Raw genomic sequence first — 21,165 nt, forward strand, 5'->3', positions numbered from 1 at the left:
TCCCCATACAGCGTGGGGCAGTGGGGATCGCCCCCTTGACAGCACCCAGTGAGTGGAGTCTTTTTTTTCAAAGTGCCAGGAGCCGGGGCAGGCAGGGCAGCCATTGCTGGGCCTGGGAGAGCAGGTGGGGTATGGGGCCTGTGTGATTCAGAGATTCAGCTGATTCAGCAGCTGCCAAATCTTCGAATCAGATTCAGCTGAATCGATTTGGGATGGTGATTCAAATTACCAAATCGAAATACTGTCCCCCAAATCGGCCAAATCCGAAGCAAATACTAGCCACTTTGCACAGGCCTACCATCTCCAGAGACCACTATTCATATTACTTTATTCTGTCATATTTTACAGAATACCAATAATACTGTGGGCATACAGTATTCAGAGGAACAAGGTTTCTGCAGAGATAACAGCAGAACTTAGTTGAAGTTAGCAAAAAAATACTGTGCAACTTGTTTCCTTCTAAAGCAAAGCTTTAGGACCTGTTCAGTTTCCTATTGATTTCAAAGGTAATTGAAGCCCTCAAAACCTAGCTTCATCTAAAAACTTAGTACAATGTATAACAAGAAACTATTATCAACTTAATAAACATAATGATAATTACCATGTAGTAGACTGGCATTGTCCTGTCATTGTTCAGCTAAGCTACAACTAATAAAAGAAGGCTCAGACCCAGGAAGGTACTTTAGCCTCCTGCTAGCTTGAAGTATAAGTACAGTAGCCCTACTGAAAATATTAGGGCTAGTTTACTTAATTAAAATTATGTACATCTGTAAGTACCTTACTAGCTGAGAACCTAAATGAAACAAGTGGTTGAGAAGCTTGACTAATGGGTAAATGGGAGTGATGGGCACTGTTACAAATTGTGCATATGTGCAGGTCCTACTCCAAAAGGGACCAGCTCACTCTCAGGGCTACCTAGTGCCTGAGAGTCCTGGATGTTCAAATGCATGTTTATATGTCACTCTGATATCGCAATGTAACCTACTTGCAAGGAATGAAAAAGAAATGGACTAAGCAAGAGGTACTAAATACATCCAATAGCACCTGTCTCCATCTTTTTCAATTCCATTGGAGCCCGCAGAAGATTCCTATGAAGTAAGAATAATTACTGTTTCCATTAGCCTCTGTTCCGAAGGGAAGAGGCCAAGGCAAGGGCCAGGATGAGCTCTTTGATATCTGTGTCCCTGAGGGCAGGTGAGAGAAGAGGGCTAGGGACACGGTCTTAAAAAGGAGACAGGAGGAGGCCAGCAATAGGTGCTGGGGTAGCCCAACTCAGTCAAGGAGAGAAAACTCACTGTCAAGGGCTCCAAGCAGCGTTCCCTCTAAGCTGTGTGGTGTGTGGGGCTGTGCAGGCATGCCTGGCAGTGTGGCACGAGTGTGCCTGTGTGGCTGCGCATGCCACACAGCTTAGAGGGAACGCTGGTTCCAAGGCATTGTCTCCCTGAGCTGCAATCCTACCGTCCTCCTCCATACACACCCTTCAGTCATCTACCTGCTTTCAGTCACAACACCACGGGCTCCTTTGAACTCAACCACTTCCATATGCATGGGCCTTGCCAGCCCTGGTCCCATCTGACCCCTTGACTCTTCCCACTCTTACAACCTCCTCCAACACACCCTGATCCTCTTCCCTCCCCCTTCTGCCTAGGCTGCCTTCCCTCTGCTGGGCTGAATCTGTCCCCCCTGCAGGCTTTCTCTGATCTCCTCAGCACTGCCTCCCACCTCTACCCCAACTCCAGCTTCACCCCTGCAGCTGCCCATCCCCTCACACAGCCCAGCCCCATCCTCACCCTGCCTCAGGCTCCACTTGACAATCATAGACACGGAGGGTTGGAGGGCATCTAGTCCAACCCCCTGCTCAAAGCCCCAGCTACGGCATTCCAGCCAAGGCTTTGTCTACCCCCGTCTTAAAACCGTCGGAGGACAGAGATACCCCCACCTCTTTGGGTAACCTGTCCCAGTGCTTCCCCACCCTCCTCGTGATAAAGTCCTTCCTAACACCCACTCCAAACCTCCCTTGTTGCAACCTGAGACTGCCCTGGGTGGTGGCAGACGACAGACCAAGGAGCAGTAGCAGTCCGGCTCCATCCTCTCCGGAGCCCCCTTCAGGCTGCTGTCAAATCCCCGCTCCGTTTCTCCAGACTAAACCAGCCCCGCTCCCGCAGCCCCCTCACCATCTGTGCTGCCCTCCCCAGTGTGCCCGCACCCCTTCCGCGGGGGCTCGGCCCGGCCCCTCTCCCGCCGGAGCCGCTGTCAGGGCAGGAGGGGGAGGCACCTGCGGCTCCGCCCCGCCTCCTCCTCCTCCTCCCTCCCTCCGTTTCCCTCAGGCCCGGAGACCGGCTCCCACAGGAGGCGCCCGGCGGTAGCAGCGGCGGCGCGGGGCAGCGGTAAGGCAGGGGCAGCGGCAGCGGTAGCGGCACCCTCTGGCCCTTTGTGGCCGCGGCGCGGGTGGAAGGGAGCCCCCTGCCTGCTCCGCCTCGTCCGACGCTTGGCGGGGGGGTCCCTTTTGTCGCCCTGCAATAATTGTGGGGATGCAGCGGGCCCGGGGAGCTGCCCGCCCGCTGCTCGCGGGAGCGTGTCCCGGCCGTGGCAGCCCCCGCGCCGCTCGGGGTCCTGGAGCCGGACAAAGAGCCTGGCGCCGGCCCGGGTGCGGACACGCGGGACGTGGGCTGCCCCGCTGCGCCCGGGGTGGTCGGCCGGGGTCGCGGGCAGGGCTGTTTAGATGCGGGGGGGCTTGGGTAGGGCTGAGCCGGCCTCAGGCAGGGGGTGGGACTAGGCCAGCGTTTCCCAACCCGTGGGTCACAACCCGCTTAAGAATAAGTATATGAAAGGGTCGCTGAGAAATAATAATTAAAAAAAAAAAAAAAAGGATTCTCCTTTAAAGGAGGAAAACGTTGGGAACTGTGGCTTTTGCCTTGCAGGTTGGCAGAGCTGTAGCCTCAAGGGGGGCCTTGAGGGTCCTGCCCCACACACAGAAGGGCTGGGGGTGAGGGCACTGGGTTGGCGCTGGCTAGTGCTGTTTACAAAGGGGTCCTGGTACAAAACAGGTTGGGAACCGCTGGACTGGATGAACCTCTGCAGGTCCCTACCAGCTCGGCTTCTAGGCGACTGACTGAGCATGTGGAGGAGTGCCTTTAAGGAGGGGTGCCTGGCATCTGCAAAAGGTTGCACACCTCTGGTAGAAACCTCCAGGCAGGGCCAGTCCAACCATTAGGCAAACTAGGCAGTCGCCAAGATTTGTGAGGAAGCACAAAATTATATGCAGAACAAAATAACAGGAACGTCATTCTAAATAACAGCCCTGGCTGACTGTGGATCTACCTTGGTCTAAGACCTGTGGTTCTGTAAGGGGAAAAAGACCTCTGAAAAGATCTCAGGGGTAAAAGTTGATTCTAGACTTCTTCTTTTCCTCTATATTGGAAGTGGTGGGGGCACCGAGGTACACCGTTCACCTGGGGCACCAATTACCCTTGGACCGCCTCCAGGGTTGCACAAGTTGACCTTCAAGGGGATTTTGATGGGGAAGGGAGACCACTTGCTCTTGCTCTCTCTGGCCCCCAACCTGCAAACATAGATGTCTGTGCTGTACTTACTTATTGTGAATGGTATCAGTCCTGAAAAGGGCAATGCAGAAATGTAAGTTTTTAGGATCTGTGTTTGCAGTCTTTCTGCATGGACCTTGGAGATGGGAGTTCGACATGTGCCTTTTAGCTTTCTTTAACGTGTGGCATTGGGGTGGAAGACATCTTTTTTTAGATCTCAATTTCTGGTATCTCTCTCAGGGCCACATACTCCTTAAATGATCAAGAGTGGCCTGTTGAATAGAAAACTAACTTCTTGTTTTCTCATTTAAGGTTAGTAGATTGAATGAATGGAGCATAGGGTTTTCATTATGGTTACTATTTAAAGCTCAGAGCCACAAGTAATTACTAAGTCCCATTGACAATAGATTCTTGTACTTGACCTGATAAAAGATTGTTTGGGTAGATCTTCACAAAGGCCTGCCAGGTTGAAGGACAGGTAAAAGGCTTTGAGTAGTTTTTCATCTGCTGCACGCAAGTATGTATTACAGTTTGCTTTATTAATCCTTGTGTAGTATGTGACCTCTAAAGAAACATGAAGGCCTTCTAGTGATTGCCAAACCTGTTATCTGACCACTAACTCACTGTTACTGCCCCATGATGGAATTAGGGGTCTGTATAAAGTATATTTTCTCTGAAAGTACCCTTATTCAGGAGTAACTTCTTATGATGTACTGTTAAAATCAACAACAACAACAAAAAGCTATGTCATTGGTGCATGAAACCTATGTATATATGTGATTTTTTTTACATAAGTAGTCCCACTGTAACTATGGATTACTTGCTTGGGTATCACAGTTAAGCACAGTGTACTTTGCTTAGCATGCCCTAGCTGTTAAGCATGGTTGGGTTTTAAAGCTGAAAGTACAATGTTCAGTTGTTAATATAAAATAATAAATGTAGCATGCAGCATTTAAATGTTGCTATATTTGCAAATAATATTTTGCATAATGTGCAATAAAGTAAATATTGATTTTTAAATATGTGAGAGATGCTTTTGTGACTCCAAATTACAATTTGTACAATTACATACAGCTGTATGTAATAAAGCAGTAGCAAATTTAAGCTATAGCTGCACTGTATTTGCAAGGACATAATATTAAGAGGGAACTAATAATAATAATACTGATAATGTACAAGCTGAATTATGAATTTTTGTTGTGCTGGTTAAAATAAGTTATTCAAGTATCCCTGTAGTGCATGGTATAATACTTCCATGCAAGACAAGTAGAAAGAAAAAGACCATAATATGTTTGCATAGAATTCCACAGACAAGCGAAGTCAGGGTTGGTTCATGGTTTTGTTATGACTAAATTTCAGTCCTGCTTCAGAAAGTTTGTTGGACTGAAGTTGTTGCACTTTGTAAATACAGGGGAGGGAAGGATTGTTTAGTGGAGGGGCCCGCTTCACCATTAATATTGGGATAAGCAAGGTGATCTGTCGTCTTTTTTTTCTCTCCCCCTTTTTTTGTATTTTCACAAAACTGTACTTAGCTATAGGAACCTCTGTTATCTAACACAGATGAAAATAGAAGTTTCAGTTTGAAAAAATTGTATTTTGTTTTGTTTATTTCTGGAGCGTCAATTTCATTTTGAAAGATCTTAAAAGTACTTCTTATGTTTCTCCTGTTCCTACACTATGATTTGCATCTAATTTTTTCACCTACCACTGAAGTTCTGCTGACTCTGGGTGAATGTGGCAACTGTTAACTAGTGCTTAGCAACAGTGCACAATAATTCAGGACAGGAAGTGAAGAAGAATACCATGTCTAATTGAAACTACAGGGGGCACTTATGTAGGACATAATTAACAAAACCTGAAACTTGGACAAGATATTAGGGCACTGAATCTTTACTGTTGTGAAAAGCGTCATGAAAGCTTTAGTATAAATGTATATCAGGACCTTGGCTTTACACTTTAGAATGTATGGCCTTTAAAGACTTTAAACAAATTTTGTCTGCTCTTGCACCATCAGCTCTTACATAATGTGTGGTTGAACAGAGAAGAGCCATTTTCAGTTGTTTATAGAAGATAAGCCTGGAAAGGAGGATTTGTGAAGCATATCTGACAAATACAGGAGAAATAGGCCTCCACATGTTGACAGTCCTTTGAGAAGGCAGTTAGTGCTGTAAATTCCTCTCCTTCTTTAGATACTAACAATCAAAATAGTGCTAATATTCTACAGCAATTTGCATAGTCAAGATACATTAGATAAGGTAACATAACAGCAAAATTTCATTCTTGAGTGATTTTTTTTTTTCTTTTCTGACACAGGCCTTTGAAAAATATCAAATTTCATCAGGCTTTTGCTTTAAATGTACTCTAAAACAGAGGTTCCCAAACTCTTTCTTATTGTGTACCTCCTCCCAGATTTACCAGCTGCCTGTGTACCTCTACCCGCATACACTTTATATTATAAACCCTTAAATGCCAATTATTATTATAATGAAAATTAAATCTGTCATTACACAATTTCTCCTGCGTATCCCCTAGCAAAGTCTTGCATACCAGGGGTACATGTACCACAGTTTGGGAACCCCTGCTCTAAAACAAACACTGATATGAGTAGTGATACATCTTCAGCCCTACTGTCTAGCTATTTTGAAATAGTTTTTTTCCATAAATAGCATATTATTTAATACAGTATTCTTCATACAGATACATTAAGGGCATAGTTTCATTTTTTTTTTTACTTCCTAAATTCCTTGATATTAGAATGCTGTGTATGATCCTAACCTGATAAGAAGAGAGAGATTGTTGGAAAGAGCACAAAAACTCATATTTTTCCAAGAACAAGACTGCATTCCAAGACAAGATTAGAACAAGACTGCATTCTAATTAACGGAGTCATTGTTGCTTGTATTGCATGGATTACAATGGTGGATAGTTGCACAAGAGTAATTGTATATTGTCATTCCATGGGGGTGTTTTAGTATGGTCATAACCAGGGATCCTAGTTTTCTCCAGTTTTAAAAAAATCCCCCATTTTTAATTAAGAAAAAGTATTCCCAAATCCACATTTTTCTGTGATTTGAATGAAATGACACTCTATACTAGTGGTGATTCATTTAAATCATGGAAAAATGTATATTTGGGCTTATTCTTTTAACCGAAAATTGGGGATTTTTTTAAATTGGAGAAAACCAGGATCCCAGACTCATAACTGCCCTGGACCAAGAACTTTTTCTCAATGACCTGAAAGAAAATATAAAATAATATTTAGTAAAACTTGAAGATGACATAGATTGGGGTAATGGAGGATATTAATAGGACAGGTCAGTTATGTAGACCCTTTGGATTGCTTGGCAATACCAAGTATGAATAGTGAGCTTGTGGTAACTCATTATTTGGCATGGGAAACTATTACCGGAAAACTGCCCAGGGCTGCTGTCACCAGTTTAGAAGAGATGTTGAAAAATTAGTTTTAAAGAAGTGCTGCAATAATGGAAACACGTCTTAAAGTGAGAAACTTGAGATGCTTAATTCATTTAGTTTAAGATTGTGGTCCTCAGCCTCATTAGACTCAATGCACCCTGTGGAAAATACCAGCTCTTAGCTTTCACTCTTTTTTTTTTTTGACCATGGAAAAATAATAGAGCAATTCTTCTGTTGTGAAAAACTCAGAAAGACCTCAACAGGTCACAATGTTTTTTGACCCTTTGTTTCTATTTGAAGTCTCTGGGTTTATCTTGTGAATCATATGTAAGTGTTTACACGCCCAGCAGTGCTAGAATTGTGCGACACCCTGCAGCATCTTTAAGGATCTTGTCATTTTTATTACTTGGTTTTGAGACATGCCTAGTCCAAAGAAAATTGCAGTTGTTTAACAGAAATTTGCAAGCAACTTTATGCAAGTCAGATGTATGTAGAATTTTGAAATATGTTAGTGGTGAGAATATGTGATTCTAAAATGTAGTTATTTTCATTTTATTTTGGACATCTTCTGAAGTCACGAGCTCTGACTTGCGTTGACTTACTCTGTTATGCTGTGATGTCACAGCTTCCGTGAAACTGCTTTGGGACATGCTGGACTATAAGAGACCAGGTAAGAAATTTCTTTACATTTAAATATCTTATCAGTTAACACTTGTATAACACCATAACTTTCATTGCATTTCAGAGATGTAATGGAAATAATTTGTCTACTTTGGAATTTAAATATGAGATAATTAACTGCATCTAAATGTACATGTTCACTAAATGATTTGCCATATTTCAACTTTTGCTACATTTCTATGGTAGATGATAGGGTTTTGTATATAGTGGAAAGGAATCAGCAGGGAGTATTTCTGAGTCAGTGAGAAAAATGTGACACAGTTTTCATTTAATACTCCAGATGTGAGACACGACTTTGGAAATAGATTTGAAATCAAAGTAACAGTGTGGGTAGCCTTAAGATAGTGTTACATGAGAGATTATCAGACATCTGTCCTAGTGTTTCCATGAAGAGTCTTAAGTGACTTCAGCTTTAGAAAGATCTTGTGCAAAGATACTCAAATTCTACCAACTGTAGCCTTTGTTTCACCTTTGGTGGTTTTCTTAAAGTGATTATGCAAGTTTTGTATCTGATTAGGGCTCTTTGATGTGAAGCAGCATTTTAATTCTTGACTTTACCTCTGGGGTGAAATGCATTGAGTTGATGATGTTTAATTAAGGATTTTAATAATTAAGGCTTGTCCATAAAGCTTCTTATTCCTAAAGTTTTGTGTCTTTTTTAGACAGAATTCAGTTGCATGACTTGATAGTGTCACTTACCATGAATAAATTTGCAAGGTTTCCAAAGACAGCACTTAAAGCATATGTTTCTGTTTTTGAGAGATGGCTGTGCTTCTCATCTTCTGTATTCTCTCAGTAAAGATGAAATTAAGATTCTCTGCAGGGAAAGGGATTGAAAGTTTGATCACCTGTTTAAAAAAGGAATTTGTCAGCAGCTGTGGATTTAATAGAGCAAGAGCTCTCTGAGCTTCTCCCATTACGCACCCATTGTGGAAAAATGGTTGAGGGGAAACGGGAGTAGTTTCGAATAGATGGGGCATAGCTGCTGTCTGCACAATGGAGGATTCAGTAGCTGGTTTCATACGTAGGATAGATTGCTTTTTTAAGCATTTTCGACACTTTTTAATGATATTGACCATTCCAGGTAAGGAATAGTCATTGTAAATCCTTGCTGCTAATGCTTTGGATTTTGGGATCATGCTCATGGAGTGCCTTCCTTTAACTTCAACATCCTGAACCTTCTGGTACAATGCCAACTGCACCCTGTCGTGCATCCACAGATGCATCTCGAGCAGGTCCAAGGAGGTGATCCTCCCCCTCTATGCGGCACTGGTCAGGCCGCAGCTGGAGTACTGCGTCCAGTTCTGGGCGCCGCACTTTAAGAGGGATGTGGACAGCATCGAGAGGGTCCAGAGGAGGGCCACTCGTATGATCAAGGGACAGCAGGGTAGGTCCTATGAGGAAAGGTTGCGGGACCTGAACCTGTTCAGCCTTCAAAAGAGAAGGCTGAGGGGGGATCTTGTGGCCTGTTATAAACTGGTTAGGGGGGATCAGCAGGCGCTGGGGGAGTCCCTGTTCCCCCGAGCGCCGCAAGGAGTGACCAGGAACAATGGTCACAAGCTGGCGGAGGGAAGGTTTAAGTTGGACATCAGGAGGCGCTACTTCACGGTCAGGGCGGCTAGGGTCTGGAACCAGCTTCCAAGTGAGGTGGTGCAGGCTCCCACCCTGGGGGTTTTTAAGAGGAGGTTGGATGACCACCTTACTGGGGTCGTTTGACCCCAGTGCTCTTCCTGCCATGGCAGGGGGTTGGACTAGATGATCTGCTCAGGTCCCTTCCGACCCTAGAAACTATGAAACTATGAAATGTCTTGCTATCATTAAACCTTCTGCCATGGCTGCAGACTACTGCATGCTCATGCTGGCGGAAAGGACATTAAAGCCATTGATTATAATATTATTTTGTGTGGAGCATTCTTCTCCATAGTATGGAGTAGCTTAGGTGATCATGCTATTGTGCTGCCTGTTTCCTAGCTCTGTCCCATCTAATTGACTATCTTCTCCAGTATCTCAGGGAGCCCAGCAATATGTTACACTTTCAGATAGGTGGTTGTTGAATGGGGGTCATGGGAAGCAGACTGTGTTTAGTGCATTCCCATCTCTTCACAGGTTTTGGTCTAATCTGATTGCCGTTGTTTCATAAGGGAAGCACATAGAACTCTATTTAATAAACTCTCTCTATATAATTTAATTCTTGGTGAAACTAGCTGGTTCTCTTTCACCTGCTGGGAAGGTGGATCTTAATTTACAGCTTGGGTGATGTCCTTTGTAGTTAGGAAACAGCTGCCTGTTAGAGATGATCATATTGCATGCATGACACCTAAGTATGTGGGTGTTATCTTAATGATAGAAGAATTTCGAAGCATATGCTGTGCGAATGTTACAATATTTTTATTAATATTTTATTTTCCTTTGAGAACAAAATTGAGTTGTGACAGCTGAAGTGGAGGGAGTAGTCAGATATACAATAGCTGCTGGTGGGCCAGATGACAGAGTAACAATTTTGAAAATTGTTCTTCTGAAGTAAAAATGAAGGCAACTGAGAAGACTTTCATGTCTGACATATGTCTAGAGAAAAACTGAGAGGTGTACATGGGGTGGGAAATGGTGGGTTTAAAAAAAACAAAAAGGAGCATGAGCCATCTCCAGGACCAGTATATGCATGACCTCACAGGTCTGACTGAAGTAAAACTGGTGGCTTTTCAAATTAACTGCTTCCCCATTTTTTATTTTGTTGTAGAGAATGACCTCTCAGTTCTCAAATCTCTTATTGGAATGGCAGTTATAGAATCCCTGGCAGACTGTAGAACTGGAGGGAGAAGACAACATCATCTAAGTTTTGGCAGATATGGGAGGTAGGCAGGATTTCAAGGGTAGTGAGATTAAAACATGTTAGTTTTGGCAAACTTTTGTGTCAGCAGGCTGTCAAGCTGTAGTGTACTTCTACTGAAACATCAAGTGGTACATAAAGAAAAATCCCATATGCTTTTTGGACTTTTTTTTATTTAATAAACTAAAGTGCCCACAGGTAGGTTGGGCAGTGCACAGTAAACATACAGACGATTCCCTGCTCCACAGAGCTCGTAATATTAATAGTGGATTTGAAAGACTAGGGAGTCTATCTTTAAGAATAAGGATAGCAGTTACAGAAATAAAATTGTGGTTATTTTATGTAGGTGACTGTTTTAGCAGGGATATATATATATTTAGCAGTTATTAACAGGAAGAAAACCCTCTTGGGGGAAAAAAAAACCCAATGTTTTCAAACAAGCCAACGTAATAGACCTGCAATGCATCAGAAATTTCTCAAGCAGCAAAATATACTCTTCTGGCCACATTTAGCTACAGTAATGACTTAGACTTCTTGACCTTAGTGGATTAATTTTATTTAGTGGTAGCTTGGGGTGCTCTGTTTTCATGTGAGTATAGCTGACTGGTTTTTTGCTAGTCCTGGGTTCAGTTAGTTTAAGTAGGACAGTATAAACTACTGAGATGTTCTTATGAAATCCCACATTTTGCTGAGAGAGCTACTGTCATCCAGAAGGGTGCATATGCTGTGCTGTTTCAGAACAGCAGAAAATTCATCTGGATTTCATTGCTGTCATAAAAAAATCCTGCCTTAATTTTATCACCCAGTTCAATGGTTACTTTTCTGGTAGTGTGTCAGATGGCATTGCTTCATGGCTGCTTAGCTTCTCAGCAAAAAAAAAAAAAAAAAAGGCAAAAAACCAAAGAGTTGATTGAACTGTCATGTGGTGGTGAACTTGAGCTTGAATTCAACTTAGTAACTTCTGTTGAGAAGATGGGTTTAAAAAGTGAAACCGTTAATGTTGACCAGCAGCATACCAAAATATATTAAAGTAGTTTCTTTTTCAGATGATACCAAGCTGTGTAAGGTATCGGACACTTTAGTGGATCGGATAAAATTCAAAATCATCTTGGTACTTTGGAGAAATATTCTGAGAAAAATCAGATGAAAGTCAAGGACAAGTAGAAAGTACTGCACTTAAAAATAACCAATCAAATGCACAAATACAGACTGGGGAACGATTGTCTAGGCTGCAGTACTGCAGAAGAGGGTCTGGGGTTTATGGTAAACCAGCGTTTTTTAACCTTATTAGCAGGGATCCTGGTTTTCTCTGTTTAAAAATCTTAAATTTTCTAATTAGCCTCCCCCCCCCAAATCTGTGATTAAAATAAAACACCACTAAATATTAGGGGAGAGAAGGGGTGTGGGGGGGCAGATCAACGTCCCCCCATGGTGAGGGCGGGAGGGGGTGGGGCAGGCGCTGCCCAGGTGGGGCATGGGCATGGGAGAGAGGTGTAGATTGCGGCAGGGGGACAGCTCCTGCTGCTGCTTGCACTCCAGGAGGGTGGGGCGGGGTGTGCCCTAGATCTGTGTGGGGCAGGCGGGCTGGAGCTGGGACTGCACGGGGCTATTCCTAGCAGGGGCTGGTCTTGGAGCGGGTACCAGTGGCTCTGGGAAGGGGCTGCAGCCATCCCAGATTTCGCTGCAGCTTTGCTCCCAGTTCCACCGCTGCCACCAGCTGCCCAGCATCACCTTGGTTCTTCCCAGCACGTTGGTGGAGGCGGGACATGGAGCCGGGCTGCACCTGGCAGCATGGGCCTGGGAGCGGAGCTGCAGTGGAACTTGGGGTGGCTCCTCTCAGCGCTGCTGGCATGTGCTCTAAGCCCAGCCCCACCCTCCTGGGTGCAAGCAGCAGGAGCCTGCTCCCCCACCCCATGAGCCGCACCTCCATCCCGCACCCCTGTTTCCTCCCTCCTGGGCAGTGCCTGCCCCTGCCCCCTCCCTCCCTCACCTCAGGGGGCATTGATCTGCCCCCTCACACCCCTTCCCTCCTCCCTCCCCCTCCAATTTTACCAGCTGGAGGCAGCTCTCCATGCTGCCAGCTCTGCTCCATGCTGCACTGAGGTTAGGCACAGCATGGGCAACTGGTGCCACCTTAGTCGTGGGGGGGGCACGTGTCCCCCCCCAGCAACCAGTCAGCAAATGGGGGGGTGCACCCCCATGCATCTCTTACACATTGCCATTGGGGTGCAGCACAGGCATTTATTAGCCAAATTATCAGCCCCATCGGGACGATATCCGATGTAGCAAATTTTCTTTTTATTGGTACCGATTTGATATTGGACCAATGTATCAGTGCATCTCTAGTATTGATCAAACACAGTGTTTTATTGATATATTTACAATGTTCAAGCCATTTAGAAGCATACCAGTGTCTCAATCAATATAATAAAATAAATTCTAAGTACCCATAAATATTGGTATTTTATTTTAGGTTTTTATTATGGGAAAGCAAAGCTCCCCCTTCCCCCTTCATTCACCAGGATGCAGGTCCAGACCTTTCACTCCCCACCCAGCCCTGCTGGAGGGGGCTTCAGCTGCCAGGGCTTTGGGCCCAGGGACCTGGGTCTGCAGCCACCTGCCCCCCACAGCAGTGCCCAAGCCCAAGCTGCAGCCTGTGGGAGGCGTTGGCTGCTGCAGTGGAGCGGAATGCAGAGCCTGGATTCCCTTCGCCAACAGGCAGCACAGTCAGAGCAGAGCCCATCAGGGGTGGGGGGCAGATGTGGGCTGCCCACTGTGGGCTTGGGGCTCCTTACCCTCCTGTCCTCCCTCCCAGGGCCTTTGCAGCCCAGCGGGCAGGACCTGGCACAGCAGGGTAGAGTGGGGCCAGGCGGGGAAGCTCCTTACCACTGCAAACCCTGCGCTGCCATGGCGAGACATCCCCTGCCTGCCCAGCAGCATCAAGGAGCACAACTCTGCACTGCTCTCAGGTGGGCAGGGGGCACTTCACCAAGGTGGCGTGGGACTCGGATCAGGAAGGAGCTTCCCTGCCTGGCCAGGCTCTGTCCTGCTGTGCCAGGTCTAGCCCACTGGGCCATGAACAGCATGTGCCCCCTCCTCCCCCTCGCCCCCCAGGAGCATGCATAGCAGCGGGGAGCCAGCCCCTCCCCCTAAATGAGCCTCCCTTGGCTCCATCCTCCCCGCCGGGGTCCCGTGGCCATGCATTCTGGCCCCAAGCTCCATGCACCACCCAGCTGGGCAGCAGTCCTAGCTCTACCCAACTCCCTCCCTCCCTCTGTATGGGGGTCACAATCTCCTTATCCTCCCCAGTGCAAGACTTACCTACAGGAGATGCTTACCAGGCTGCCTGGCAACCACGTGCATGTGTATGTGTGCACATGCACATGGCACCCCCAGCCCCTTGCAGTCTGGAACTCTGGTAGCCTATGGAGGGCTCTTTGTAAAATTGGAAAATCTGTATGTTTCTCCATTCAAATGAGAAATTTGCATTTTTTTTCCAGTTAAAAGGGCAAATCTACTAATTGTACACTGAAAAGATCTTTTGGCATCTTAAGGTGTTTCAGCACCCTTTTTGAAAACCATTTTCCAAGCACTGCCTTAAGTCTCATAAGCAGGGATCTGGGTTTTCCGTTTCCCATGGAAGAAGGGAGAGGTTTTTTTTTTTTTTTTCCATGGGAAATGGAAAACCCAGATCCCTGCTTATTAGACTTAAGGCAGTGCTTGGAAAATGTCAGCTCTTAGTTTTCACTTATGTTTTGACAGCAGAAAAATGATGCAACAATTATTTTGTTGCCAAGAACTTGGTTCAAAACAGGTCAGAATGCTTGTAACACTATAGATTCCTATTTGAAATCTCTGGGTTTATCTTGTGAATCATTTTTGCACATCTAATAGTACTAATATTGCATGTCCTTGGGCGCATCTACATGAGATGTTTACTACACAGTAAACTAGTTGTCTGTGCAGCAAACATCATGCATCTACATGTGCGCCCCTATTAGACCAGAGCAAAGTAATTAACTCTGCACAGGATAGTACTTTACAAATTCTATCCTGCTGCAGAGTTTTTTACTCCACAGCAGCGCACGTGTGGACATTGCCCCAGCTGGCTGGGACATGAGGGTGCTTCAGTGCAGGGCCTGCCTGCCAGCTAGCTCTGCATTGAGGTACCCTCATGCCCCAGCCAGCCCCTCTGCAGCACATTTTGCTGGGGAAGCAGCCCTGGGTTGATTTCCCTGGACCCCTTAACAGCTGGGGCTGCTCTGAACCTGCTGCAGTCCTGAGCACATGTGCAGACAGGACACCTGGGAACAGTAAACTCCAGATAAATAAGTCTGGAGTTCATTCATGCACATTCATTGCACACTGAAAGAACCTTGTGGCACCTTAAGGTGCTTCAGCACCTTTGCTGAAAATCATTTCAGTAGACGATAAACTGAACATGAGTCAAAAGTGTGCTATTTTTGAGAGAAACAAAACAAAACAAGCCCCCCCCCCATAGTGTGTTGATATGTACTAACAGAGGTGTCACTTGCAGGCCAAGGGAAGTAATGTTTTATCCCGTCCAGCACTTGATTAGAGCATTATGTCCAGTTTGGGGCACTGCAGCTCAAGAAAGAAGTAGACAAATTGGAAGGAAGTCAAGTGCAGAACAACAAAAATAATTAGAGGTCTAGTAAATGTGATGTCCAAGGAAAGGTTAGAAGAAATGGGATTTTTTGGTGTGGAGATGAGAAGTCTTGAGGGGTGATTTGATGAGACTTCCAATCATAAAAATCATTTACAAAGAAGATAATGATAGTCTCTTCTGTGCCTTCAGGGGACAAGATGGAAGTAGCCAATCTTAAATTGCAACAAGAGAAATTTAGGTTGGAAATTAGGAAGAACTTTTTAATTGTGAACATAAATACTGGAGAAAATTGCCTAGATTGGTTGCTGAAATCTCGATTGTTGGGTAGACATTTGGCTGGGATGGTTTAATTAATGATGTAGCCTCAAGCAGGGAGGCTAGGAGTATCAAACTCATCTGGCCCCACAGGATGGATGAACATACCTGAGCCAGTCTGAAGGTTGGATCAGGGATGACATCCTGCAGAACAACTGCAGTGCCAGGTCCTGTTCAGGTACTGCACCAGTCCTGGGGGCTGTTTTGGTGTGCGCTGTCCTCAGTGCATGGGCTGGACCTGTCACTGCAGGCAGCATAGAGGTCTGTCCAGGGTGCTGCATACAGCCCATGCCTACGACCCCCTGTCTTTCATGCAGTGCTGAGCAGCACATATTTTGTGATACCCTGGGGGAGCTATGAGCCCTGGGACTGGCCGGTTCAGCATGGAGTGCACGGGCCTGGACCAGCCACTCACACTACGTGTGGCACAGGAGATTGGCATGGGGTGCGCACTCTATGCGATGCTCCACTAACCAGCTCTGTGCACTGGCTCTGGGTCTAGTGGAGCGCCTCATGCACAACATGCCTCATGGTAGTCTCCTGTGCCATGTGCAGTGCATATGGGTGGTCCAGCCTCATGTGACATTTACAGCATGTGCTAACTGTGCATGGTCATTGGGCTGACGCAGGGTGTGTGCTGCCTGTAGCGCCCAGGCTGGATTTGGTGCTGCACACAGCAGCGGGGCTCTGGGACACAGGCTACATGTGGTGCCCTAAACTGTCCTCCTGCTGTGTGTGTTGTGCTGGATTCAACCTATGTATCACATGCAGTGGGCAGTGCTGGGGCCAGTTCAGCAACCCACAGCCAAATCATATGCCTCCAAGGGCCATATGTTTGACATCCCTGGATTAGATGATCACCTGAGGTCCCTACCAGCCCTAGTATTTTATAATTCAATGATTTGACATACTTGTTCCTTGTCATTTTGTGTAACATACAAGACATAATATTACTGGTTACTTAATTATTTTGATGCACTATCTAAACATGAGTGAGGTTTAAAATGGGTATTATAATTAAATATTTTAGGTACTGCACATGAGGAAAGAAAATGGGCAAATGTTGACATAAGTGGGTTTTTTTTAATCTGTTGGTGTGAAAACAGGTATATATTCTGTGTGGCATACTTTCTCTGCTTCAGATAAGTAAGTGATCATCTGCACAATGTAGTAAGGTATCCAGTTAGAGAGGAGAGACCAGAAATTCATCTCTAGAGCAGTGGTTGAACCTTGTTAGACTCCAGGGACCCCCCGTTAGACTCTAGACACTTTTCAGAAAATGCCGTCTCTTGGCTTTTGCTTGCTTGGTTGTGTTTTGACTACAGAAAATTACTAGAGCAATTTCTGTGATGCAAAAAACTCAGACAGGCCACTTCAGGTTGTTGAATGTTTGGCTACTTATTTGAAAGCTCTGGGTTTATTTTGTGACTCTTATGTAGGTGCTTGCCCACCAGCACTCTTAAAATGATATCACGGTACCTTGGGGTGCTGTGAGTAAGAATAGGGGTGGGCAATCATTTTGGGCGGAGGGCCGCTTACCCAGTTTTGGCAAGCTGTCGAGGGCCACATGGGTAGTCCTGCCCCTTGACAGGTGCCTCACCCCCTGGTCACCATCTTGGGACTAGTGTCTCAGGGCCAGCACCAGTGGGGCCCAGAGTAGGGTGCAGGCTGGCAGGGGTCTGTGGAGCTGGGCTGGGCTACACCAGCAGGGAGAGGGGAGCTGGCTCAGCTCCATAGAGCCCCTGCCGGCCATGACCCCTGTACTCCTGCTGCCATGCTCTGGGCCCCACCGGCACTGGCCCCAGGGCACCGGTGTGGGCCCCATGCACCCACTCACTCCCAATGCCCCCCATATCCACAGACCCCTGCCAGCCTGCACCCTACTCTGGGCCCCACTGGTGCTGGCCCTTAGACATTGGTCCCAAGATGGCGACCAGGGGGTGAGGCACCTGTCAAGGGGCAGGATTACCCATGTGGCCCTCGACAGGCTGGGGGCAGCATGCAGCCCAGACCCCGTGCTGGGTGCAGGGAAAAGCGGCCCCTTGCCCGCCCTGTGGCCAGTGCTCCCTGCTGCGGCCACTTGCAGCCCGTGCCGGGCTGTCCTCGGCAGGCACTGGCAGCCACATGTGGGCTGTGAGCAGCTGTAGCGCAGGGCGCTGGCCACAGGGTGAGCCAGGGGCCGCTTTTCCCGCGCTCAGCACCAGCTTGTAACCCACCCTCACTGCCAGCCTGGGCCCCGTGCTGGCTCCGAGCTCACCCAGTTTCTTTGAGATCAGTTTCTCAAAGATACTGTCACATGGTTTAGAGAGTGTATCATGGAACACAACTATTATGGCTTATAGTTGTAAATTCACCAAAAAAAGACATAAAAGAATTTACGTAGAAAATGAATTGCCTTCCACAGAATGACTTTATGAACAATCCTAAAATGGGTGCTTCATACTGTCACCCAAATTCAGCAGTGGTACTATGTTGCTCATGAGAGGAAAGATGACTTTTCAGTTAAGATACATGGAAGTTTGTCTTTTCCCAACACCTGCAGATTACCTGTGGGAGCTGGGACAAATCATGTGACTTTTCTGTACAGCTGTTATCCAGTTTGCTGGGTTGTGAGAGAAAAAGTAATATCAGTGAACAAATATCATAACAAATGTTCACAGCAAGAAATTTTGTAAATGAATAGTGGGAAATCCAGTTTCTGTAAAGAAAACTGCCTTCTCATGGAATAGAACATATTCGAACAGGTAAGAGGAGAGATCGCGCACATTTTTTAACTGCTGTTGAAAACAATACCTGTACTTCTTAGTGATTATAAACAGCTTGATTTATGTCTACAGTTAGGGTTTTCACTGGTAGGGCTACACTAGTTGTTGGTTATTAATGGCTGAATCTCAGCTATAAATAAAATCCTTTCTGTACTGTTCACAAATAAAGGTTGTTTACATTTTTACTGAGTAGATTTTTTTTTTTTTAAAGGATGAACAGTATTCCCTTTCATCTCCTGTTGTTCCCCTCTCTCTGCTGATTTAAAGAGAAGTTAACCTCTTTTCATGGTTTCATTTCTTAAACCTTTTTGAGATCTTGAATTTGACACTTTAGATAGACATGTAGGTCATAACTGTGCTACCATTGAAATGCTTTCAGTGGAACAATTATTTGTATGTATAAGTGGTAACTTTTAGTTCATCTGACCAGACTAGGCCAGACAGAGTGATTTGCATTCTTCTGTTCTAGACTTCATCAGCTGATAATATGTTGTTTGGCATGCAAGAGGGGAATCTGCCTACTATCAGTTTGGGTCAATTAAAGGTTTCAGTTTATTTCCCTAAAGAATGTCTTAGTTCAGGGTAGAGGGTCATATTATAGCAAATATCCTTGGCTGGGGCAAAGGACACGGGGTTTTTTTAATAGTGATGCATGATCTAGACAGACCAAACAAGCTGTGATTAAACTTTGGTTTTTTTCAACAGCTTTTTAAAAGTTCTGTATAGTCAGCTTTGTTCCATGGCAGGACTTAGAGCAACATTAGTTTGGAGAGTGTATGGTGTTATGACAGCACAGCTATATTCAGTGTGTTACTTAAATGTAAATGCATCTGGAGGCTCATAGCTTAGAGACAGTGGATTTTCATTTGAACCAAGTTACTTATTTTTGTTGTCTGCATATAAAACTGAAGTTCTGTGATGCACTAAAGGGAGAGAATCTAGATATAACTATTTTTAATGACTTGCAAAAGTTAATTTACGGTTTGCCATTCTTTTTCTATAAGCCCCACAATTAAAAGATTAATATCCATTAAAATATCCTTGTTTAAAGACTACAGTAAATACACAAGTAATATTGTAGTTTAGTTTTTGTTATGGCTTACATATTAGGACATTAAGGGAGTTGGAGTGTTGTTGCTGAATCAAGTTACACATTTAAAACTGTTTATATAAGTGCTAAAATAAACTGCCAAGTTAACTTGCCTAACATTTAACTTGGTTGTTAAGAGTTTATTATGTTTTTGCAAAATTGTTGTGGCTGTTTAAGGGCATTTAAAATATGGGTATTGAGGTGTTGTTTTTTTTTAATGTTTTTCATGAACAATCATTTATCCTAAATAACCCTTGAATAACAACTCACTTTTGCATGATGGAGAAAGGAATATCTATAAAGGAACAGGTGTCAGTTACAAGATTATTCATCTGGAAAGAAAAAAATTTCAAGGTTATGAAAACATGTTGAAGTTGTGCTTAGTTTATCTCTGTTCACTGCCAATTTGCTTCAGTCAGGACAGGCGGTGTGGTATAGATAGAGCACTGAACTGGGACCTGCAGATCTTGGTTCAATTTCCAGCTCTGCCCCTAGGTCATAATAGGAAGATCACTTTACTTCTCTATGCTCCAATTTTCCGATCTGTGAAATGGTGAAAATGATACTGGCCTCTTATACATTGCTATAAAAGAGCTAAGTAATATTGTCATGTTGTTTTTTATCACTGAGGCAGAGGCTCCTTATTTTGGGCCTTTTTGTCAGGACCTTGGACTCAGATTAGTTCCTGTGCTGACTGGTCACTGAATTTTCAAGAGGTCAAAAAGGGCCAATACGTGTCCTTAATTTTCACCCCTGGAGTTCCATTCAGAACAATTAATTTGGCATTTAAGGCCCTGATCCTTTACATTCAAAGCTTCCATTAATTTGAATGAGGTTTATGTGTGTGTGTTGTCTGTCTAATTTTTGTTCTTGTTGAAGTATTTAGAGTAGAGCCCATCCAATGTCTTGGCTGACGTTCTTTCTCAGTAAAAAGGATTCTAAAGTCCAAGGCTCTTTGTGTGCTATTGCTAAGCAGCTTGTATCCAGGGCTCTGTTTACCAAAAGTTGTTGCACTGCTACTATCTAACTCATTGTTAAATGATTATATTAAATACGTGGTGAAAATAAGGTAGGCTGTTTCTAGCATAAGGTCTTCAGAAACAAGTTTGTAAAGGCAAGCAGAAGTTGATGAGTGAGTAAATAAAGTATTTGCAGACCAGATGCTGTCACAACCCTTCCCCTCCCCTTGTTTTATTTGGCTATACGTTTTAGTAGCCTGAGTATGTGTCAGTAGTAATCCAGGGGTCCACACTTCTAAAGGATGACTAGGCAGTTTGTTGGCAAAGTGATACATTTTTGCCGTTTAATTTTTGTGTAGGTCACAACTGTAAACCTTTTACTGCAGTAAATCTTTATGGATAAATTAACTGCATGTCCATTCTCATTACCAGTTTGCATGATATGAGGTCAAACAAGCTGGTTTGTTCTGTTTTGATTCTAATCTGAATTTAAGAAGCAACGTTGGTTGGTTTTGTTTTGTTTTTTTAAACCTGCCTCCTTTGCCCCTCCCCCCGCTACATTCTTTCCTGAAACAGATTCAGTTACTCTCTTCCTTTTTTTCCCTGAGGCTGAGTAAGGAAGTGACATTGGTATCATTTTTTCTAAGCCCTTGCATATCTTTTCTGCTCCCACCCATCTCCTACAAAATATCTGTGTTTTTGGATCTCTTCAGGTTGTAGACATGTAAGAACCATTTGCCCATGCTGTCAGTCTAAACAGGAAAAGTGCAGGCTTCATAAGAAATGCTTCTCTTTTGTTACTTGCTTCAAACTTTTATGAAAATCATCCCCCCTCCATCCCCTGATCACTGCCCTGCCACCCCAATCAGCCGGAAAGCAATGGCATTTGGCAGCAGCTGGGGAAGGGTGCCCCCTTTCTGCTTACTGCCAGGCTCCCTGCAT

General features: G+C 44.8%; 1 protein-coding gene and 1 long non-coding RNA gene across 2 annotated transcripts in view; one reads left to right on the forward strand and one right to left on the reverse strand.

Moving 5' to 3' along the window:
* The first annotated feature begins 2,319 nt into the window (after positions 1-2,319).
* GREB1L (growth regulation by estrogen in breast cancer 1 like) overlaps positions 2,320-21,165 on the forward strand; it is a 279,693-nt gene continuing 260,847 nt past the window's right edge. Inside the window, exons 1-2 of the mRNA XM_019526065.1 lie at positions 2,320-2,387; positions 7,531-7,626. The gene's annotated coding sequence lies outside the window, so the exon portion shown is untranslated. The remainder of the gene's footprint in view (positions 2,388-7,530; positions 7,627-21,165) is intronic.
* On the reverse strand, positions 14,292-17,966 carry LOC109303797. The gene is made up of 3 exons (XR_002099226.1): positions 17,957-17,966; positions 15,551-15,553; positions 14,292-14,375 (listed from the first exon to the last, which is right to left on the reverse strand). It is a non-coding gene; the product is annotated as an uncharacterized LOC109303797 (long non-coding RNA).

Source organism: Gavialis gangeticus, unplaced genomic scaffold, assembly GCF_001723915.1.
Source record: "Gavialis gangeticus isolate Ggan-Ray unplaced genomic scaffold, GavGan_comp1, whole genome shotgun sequence".
Classification (NCBI taxonomy): Eukaryota; Metazoa; Chordata; order Crocodylia; family Gavialidae; genus Gavialis; species Gavialis gangeticus.